At 45.0% G+C, this 7,500-nt stretch overlaps 1 long non-coding RNA gene across 1 annotated transcript; it reads left to right on the top strand.

Moving 5' to 3' along the window:
- Positions 1–1,616: 1,616 nt before the first annotated feature.
- Positions 1,617–6,362, top strand: LOC138972165 (uncharacterized). Its single transcript, XR_011457469.1, has 4 exons — positions 1,617–1,936; positions 4,484–4,663; positions 5,614–5,727; positions 6,274–6,362. It is a non-coding gene; the product is annotated as an uncharacterized lncRNA (long non-coding RNA).
- The last annotated feature ends 1,138 nt before the right edge of the window (positions 6,363–7,500 follow it).

Here is a 7,500-nt window from a genome sequence, read left to right on the forward strand (position 1 = left end):
GGGGGTGTGACTGCCTTGAGCAGCAACAACTGCCCGGCACCTTCTGGGCATGGACTGGATCAGATGCCGGATATCTTGCTGTGGGATGGTGTCCCACTCCTCCTGAAGTGCCTGCAATAGATCGCGGTGATTTGCCGGCGCTTCTTCTCGCCTGCGCACACGTCTGTCCAATTCATCCCAGAGGTGTTCTATCGGGTTCATGTCTGGCGACATGGATGGCCAGGGAAGCACCTGGACATGGTGGTCGGTGAGGAACTGGGTGGTGAGTCGTGCTGTGTGCGGGCGAGCGTTGTCCTGCTGGAATATGGCATCCTGGTCAGCCAGAAGAGGAAGGGCGTGTGGGCGCAGAATTTCCTCCACGTATCGCTGGGCAGTTATGCGCCCTTGGACGTGCACCAGGGTGCTCCTTCCAGCGGTATTGATCGCCCCCCACACCATGACGCCTCCACCACCATGAACGGGTGCCTCATCCACACAGTTGGGCGCGTAACGTTCGTTTACTCTCCGGTAGACCCTCCTCCGACCATCATGTCGCTGGAGCAGGAAGTAGGACTCGTCGCTGAACCACACGTGTCTCCAGTGATTCCGGACGGTCCAGCAAAAGTGCTGGTTGCCCCACTGCATTCGGTTCTGGCGATGGCGGCGGGTGAGGGCAGCTCCTCTGTGAGGTCTGCGAGCTCTCAAACCAGCTTCATGCAGGCGGTTCCGCACGGTCTGGTCCGATAATCGGTGTGGCCCGGGGAGAGCCTGGACAGAAGATGAGGCCGACAGGAAACGATTCCGGAGGTGGCGGAGCCGTATGAAGCGGTCGTGAGCAGCAGTTGTCGCCCTTGGTCTTCCCGCTCGTGGCAAGTCAGCAACGGAGCCAGTGGCTTGAAACCTGACCCACAGTCTACTGATGGTGCTCTGGGACACGTGGAAGTGCCTGGCGATTGCACTTTGACTTTGGCCTGCTTGTAAACGACCCAATGCAATTTGGCGGTCTTCTCTGCTCAATCGGGCCATCTTTCGTCGCTGAATTGTCGTCTGATTTCTTTGTGGCGAACAATCCGCTGTTATGGGTTTTGGAAGACATGGTGAGAGCTCAATATTCCCCGAGTTTCACGAGATTACACTGAAGCATGACGAGTGGCCATGCCAAATGAGCAATTTTGACATTGTAGCCACTGATAACGCATGCGTCACGTGCAGAGCTCACTTGTGGCAATGGACGAAAGGTCGACGACCAGATAAACATTTTCTGCAGTTTGGTGGATATCCTTGTAGCCATATAACTAAATTAACCAAATATTACAAGCTATGCGTTTCTTTTTTTGAACAGTATATTTACATAGCAAGGAAGATAAAGTGGCCCAACATATAAAACAAAGAAGTTTAGTTTCCCCATAACAACCTCTAAGCATGCTTTTTCTTTTAAAGTGGTCCGAACAGCTTGGAACTGCAACATCTTGCCGACAGGTATGATCCCCTCTACAATACAGGTTTAACAACATTGGGAGAGGTGCTTAGGGATCTCGTGGCTGCCTACTGCATTTGCTAGGTGTGGCAGACCCTTGACTTATACTCCATCGAACAATTGCTTTACTGAACAAATATTAACTTTTTATTGCAGCATACAATCTCTCCGGCTGCGGACAAGACGCTGAAGAAAACAAGACGATGACACTAACGTGTCACAATATTGCCGGCGCACAAAACATAAACTGGATTGTCACTGACAACAACGGAACAGTGTCAACGGTCGCACGTTGTACATCTTGCAAGTCCTCAAATTGCCCTGTCTGCAACATCATGGATAGCGATTTCAACGTCACCAGAGAGGACAGCTCTAGCACACTCATGATACACAACACCGACAGACAGAAAGAAATAGCTACACTACGATGCTCGAAAAGGGATACTGTGACCTTCGCTGAATGCCATGTTGGTGCCAAGGGTGAGTATATACAGAGCGAGTTTTCGCGAGGAACAGGGTTGAGCTACGGTAGGGTCACTGCGCATGTCTGTTTTTTTCTTCGCGGAAACGCTGTTGGGTTGTGTCCAGTCGCGTCCCTTGCAACAAGATGGCGACAAGCGCGTTACGGATTTACTGTTGTGGAGAGTTGATGGACGACGATGACGAACAAGCAGTACTGTTTTATTGTTGATGTGAATGTAATGCCAAAACATCGAACTATCGATTCGAACGTCAATGAAGAAGTGAGCGTGAAAATCGAGCGCAAAACAGCCGGGTAAAAGTTCAGGGCGCTAAAGTACATTTGAGCCGAAATCGCACCCAAACTCCTGTTGACCTCATTTCTTCCCAAAATAAACATCACTGCTAAAATAAAATGCATTAAAACCAAGACAGTATCCAACCCAGTATCCTTAATTTTTGAAAGGCTAAGTGATTTACAACAAATGTCTTCTCACAATCCGTAACTTTGTCAAAAAATATTTGCAGAAGTTTTTCACCTCGCCTTGGCAGCCATCTTGGAACTGGAGAGACCCTACGCAGGAAGCAAGGTTGAAAGTTGGTTAACCGGTGACGTCACTCCAGTCGTACCGGACCGAGTTTTTGCGACCTCCGGTTCGACTCGAGTCACCTTAGTTGACGCCAAAACTCGCTCACAGACTATCACTTACGCGCTCTGGTTGATTTTCGTTCGTATGGCTACATTTCATCCAAAGTCGTGTAAGCCTGTACTTAACGATGCGCCGCGTTAAACAAGGGAAGAGTTACTCTACACAAATGCATTGTTGCTTCTTCTTCTTCTTCTGCGTTCGATGTTGATGGCCGTGCTAAATCCTCAGACCAGTGGCTGCCAGGAAGTCCGCAGTCTTGCGCAGTTCGTCGGCAGGACCCCAGAGTTTGGCTCCAACACTGGTCTCTTCTTGCCAGAACTTCTGGCGTATTGTCTCTAGATGGGGGCACCGGCAGTTCTGGAGAATGTGCTCCGGAGTTTGCTCTTCCGACCCACATTCACAGTGTGCGTCATCCGCAAGGCCCAGTCTCTTGAGGTGTTTCTTCAGTCCACAGTGCCCTGTCCTTAGACGGAAAATGGTGGTTTGGCTTCTCCGGTCTAGTTGTTGCTAATAGTATAATATGTACTATGTGTTGATTCACTTGTCAAAGTAGAGACTCCGTGCAGAGAGTGTTATTATAATGCTGTATAAGAAGCATTGCATGTGTATCATTATTGTTGTCATTCGGTTTGTTTCAAAAGGCAGATTAGATTTAAGCCGGATTCGTCTAGGTTCATTTCTGTTCTTATACATTTTAAAGATTGAAGCTCTTTAGGGGTGTTGTTGACATCCCAAAACAGATATTCCAACATTCAGAATTAAAAACAAAAAAGTTGTAGATTAATGGAACGTTTAATATTGACAAATCAAAACGTTTCAGTTACTGGTATGTCGACCCAGTAGTATTCTAAGTGGACAGAGAGGCAAACACGTATGAAACAAGAAATTCCTCCGAGGTAGGAAACACACCCCCGTCCTTACCATTCTCACTGCCACCAACTGAGAAGGTTATTTCCCTTTGACCATTAATATGTCCCTCTATAAGTCCTTGTAGAATCTTAATCCACCAATAACTCCCTAACCGTGTGTTTGACTGGTCCCAATTGTTGTAAGGACCGTCTCAGGAATGTATAGAACCTGTTCACCAAGTTTGGTGACGATCGGTCCGTTCATTCTTGAGATCTATATGCGAACACAAACACACAAACACACAAACAAGCAAACAAACACATCGACCGAATCCTATACACACCCCTATACCGGGGGTGTAACAAATACTAAACTGTTCTTAGAATTGTAGAATGAATCTGATGTAACTCACGTTCAAGATGTCAGCGAGGTGATGTAGACAAAATATAGCCATCACATTGTAAATGATGCAGTAGTAATACGAGTACATCCTCTAAACATAATGTTCTAATAAATGAGCGAGTTAAAATACAACTCTCTCAATAACAGAACGTACTCATGTTTGTCCAGAAACGTTCTTCGGCTTTCTGTTAACGCGCAGCAGTGACTTACTCTCCATTACACGAAGAAGAGAAACAGTTTATGTGCAGGAATAAGTTAACATATTCCCTGTTTTCTTGTTTGTTTGTGTCATTCTTTGTTAGCTTGCCGTGTCGTTTTCGTCTGCGTTGCTTCTTTCCTCCAGTCTCTCTCTCTCTCTCTCTCTCTCTCTCTCTCTCTCTCTCTCTCTCTCTCTCTCTCTCTCTCTCTCTCTCTCTCTCTCTCTCTCTCTCTCTCTCTCTCTCTCTCTCTCTCTCTCTCTCTCTCTCTCTCTCTCTCTCTCTCTCTCTCCCTCTCTCTCTCTCTTTCTCTCTCTCTCTCTCTCCCTCTCTCTCTCTCTCTCTCTCTCTCTCTCTCTCTCTCTCTAGCTCTCTCTCTCTCTCCCTCTCTCTCTCTCTTTCTCTCTCTTTCCCTCTCTCTCTCTCTCTCTCTCTCTCTCTCTCTCTCATATTTGTCCAATTAATTTAAGAATCAACAAAACTAAGTGCAGCTCCGCCGGTTACAACGCTAGTGACTCCAAAGGATACCACACTGATAGCTATTGGAGCGGGTTCTGGTACTGGCGTTGTTGCAATCATCATCATCATTGTCGTCGTCGTCATCGTCGTCGTCCTTCGTAGACGTAGACAGGTTCCTACGACCACCGAAGGTAATGACATAATTATTTTGTTTTGTTAAGCACCATGCATAGTACATAATTATAAAGACAAGAATGAATACTGCATGCTCGTAGGTACCAATATTAGAACACACTTCAGAACTATCATTGTGTAGATACATCCTGATGTCTCTCTCTCTCTCTCTCTCTCTCTCTCTCTCTCTCTCTCTCTCTCTCTCTCTCTCTCTCTCTCTCTCTCTCTCTCTCTCTCTCTCTCTCTCTCTCTCTCTCTCTCTCTCTCTCTCTCTACCACCCCTCGCTTTCTCCCTCTCTCTGTTACACCTCTCTCTGTTACACTTCTCTCTGTTACACCTCTCTCTGTTACACTTCTCTCTGTTACACCTCTCCCTGTTACACCTCTCTCTGTTACACCTCTCTCTGTTACACCTCTCCCTGTTACACCTCTCTCTGTTACACCTCTCTCTGTTACACCTCTCCCTGTTACACCTCTCTCTGTTACACCTCTCTCTGTTACACCTCTCTCTGTTACACTTCTCTCTGTTACACCTCTCTCTGTTACACTTCTCTCTGTTACACCTCTCTCTGTTACACTTCTCCCTGTTACACCTCTCTCTGTTACACCTCTCCCTGTTACACCTCTCTCTGTTACACCTCTCTCTGTTACACTTCTCTCTGTTACACCTCTCTCTGTTACACTTCTCTCTGTTACACCTCTCTCTGTTACACTTCTCTCTGTTACACCTCTCTCTGTTACACTTCTCTCTGTTACACCTCTCTCTGTTACACCTCTCTCTGTTACACTTCTCTCTGTTACACCTCTCTCTGTTACACTTCTCTCTGTTACACCTCTCTCTGTTACACTGTTTGCAATGTTATCCCGATATATTTGACTGCACTGCACACTGTGAATTATTACGTTCATGTCTTCAGTCGTGAACGGATACACAGCATGGATCATTATTTTTATTTTTTTGTAACAGCGCATGCTAGTAATCTTCCGATGGACTATGAAACAATGGAGATACCAAGAGCGTCAGATCAGCATGTTTATTCCAATCTATACGCACCTACCAGCACATCATCTGGTGTTTGAGGTATATGTGTCATTTTGCACTATTATCTTGTACACACTAAGAGCATGCAGGTATAAACTAAATACAAACAGATACATACACAGGGAGATACAGGCAAACTCACTCGAATAGACACTAAAAAGGCACGCACGCATGTATCTACACACCCACACACATCCACACACCCCACACACATCCACACACACACACACACACACACACACACATACACACACACACGCACGCACGCACACATACACACACACACACACATACACACACACACACACACACACACACACACACACACACACACACACACACACACACATACATCACGACCCTCGTATCGATTCCCCCCTCTATGTTAAAACATTTAGTCAAAACTTGACTAAATGTAAAAAAAAGAAACATTCAGTCAAACTTCGATCTCACTATCAACTGTGCTATGGTTGTTTCAGCGATATTGCACCACCCAACAAAGAATAATGCTGCCCATGTGACTGTCTCGTAAGGAAATGAATAAGATGTGTGCACACAATAAATTGTTTTTGCTATTATTTTCAGATTCAGCGACAGAGGCTGTGACCTCTACTACGATTTTGGACAAAAGCGATGCTTCAGTAAGAATCAGAGAGAGAGAGAGAGAGAGAGAGAGAGAGAGAGAGAGAGAGAGAGAGAGAGAGAGAGAGAGAGAGAGAGAGAGAGAGAGAGAGAGAGAGAGAGAGAGAGAGAGAGAGAGAGAGAGAGAGAATTGAATTGAATTGAACTTTATTTAACAACAAGAGAGAGAGAGAGAGAGAGAGAGAGAGAGAGAGAGAGAGAGAGAGAGAGAGAGAGAGAGAGAGAGAGAGAGAGAGAGAGAAAGAGAGAGCGAGAGAGAGATTCCAGATGCAGTAGTAGCATTATATATAATTACCACATGCATGTTTATTTTGTTGCGTGCTTCGTACGTACACATCTGTGAGGTCAAAAGTTGGGGCAGTGTATAATGACAACATTTTGAAATATGAATGTGTGCTTCTGAACATGAATATTCCTTATCATAGTTGTATTCTATGTTTACAACACCACAATACCAATGAAGGATATTTCAGATCTCCACGTGTGAATTATAATGGGAACTATATAGACATGCACGTGTAAATGAATGTATGCACGGAAAATAAACCGCCACTGATACATATCTTGCATAGCGAAAGCTTCACTAAGGATGAGAGTCATTGAAACTTAAAGGCACAGTAAGCCTTCCGTAAAACATCACAGATACTGTCAGGCTTTTACACACAGTACAAACAGCTTTTCATTTAAACACTCACCGCTTGAAAACATCCTTGGTGATCTCGGTAAAGAGCCAGCAACTGTTTCAGGCTTTTCACACTTTCAAAACTTCGAAATGTACTAATCTTAATCTTGATGAAAACATAATTATTTCATGATTTAAGAATGTTTATGTAACAAGCTGTTAATTTATTATTTAGATTTTAACAGTTAGGTCAAGTGCCAAAACGAGGCGTCCGATTGTGATACTGAACAATCCGGCTGGCCACGCACAAATTAATTCTTTGACAAGTGCTCGCTCTTTACGTAGGGCACTCAAGCGGTGAGTGTTTAAACGGAAGGGTGCTTGTACTGTGTGTAAAACCCGGACAGTATATGTGATGGTTTACGGGAGGCGTAGTGTGCCTTTAACACAGTTAAATCTTACTGCAAGGAAAGTGGCGGTGTCAATAAAAAAAAAGACACAAAGCGCTTATTAATTTGAGAAAAAAATAAAGTACAGATAGCAAAAAC

This window comes from Littorina saxatilis, linkage group LG8 (genome assembly GCF_037325665.1).
Source record: "Littorina saxatilis isolate snail1 linkage group LG8, US_GU_Lsax_2.0, whole genome shotgun sequence".
Taxonomy (NCBI): Eukaryota; Metazoa; Mollusca; class Gastropoda; order Littorinimorpha; family Littorinidae; genus Littorina; species Littorina saxatilis.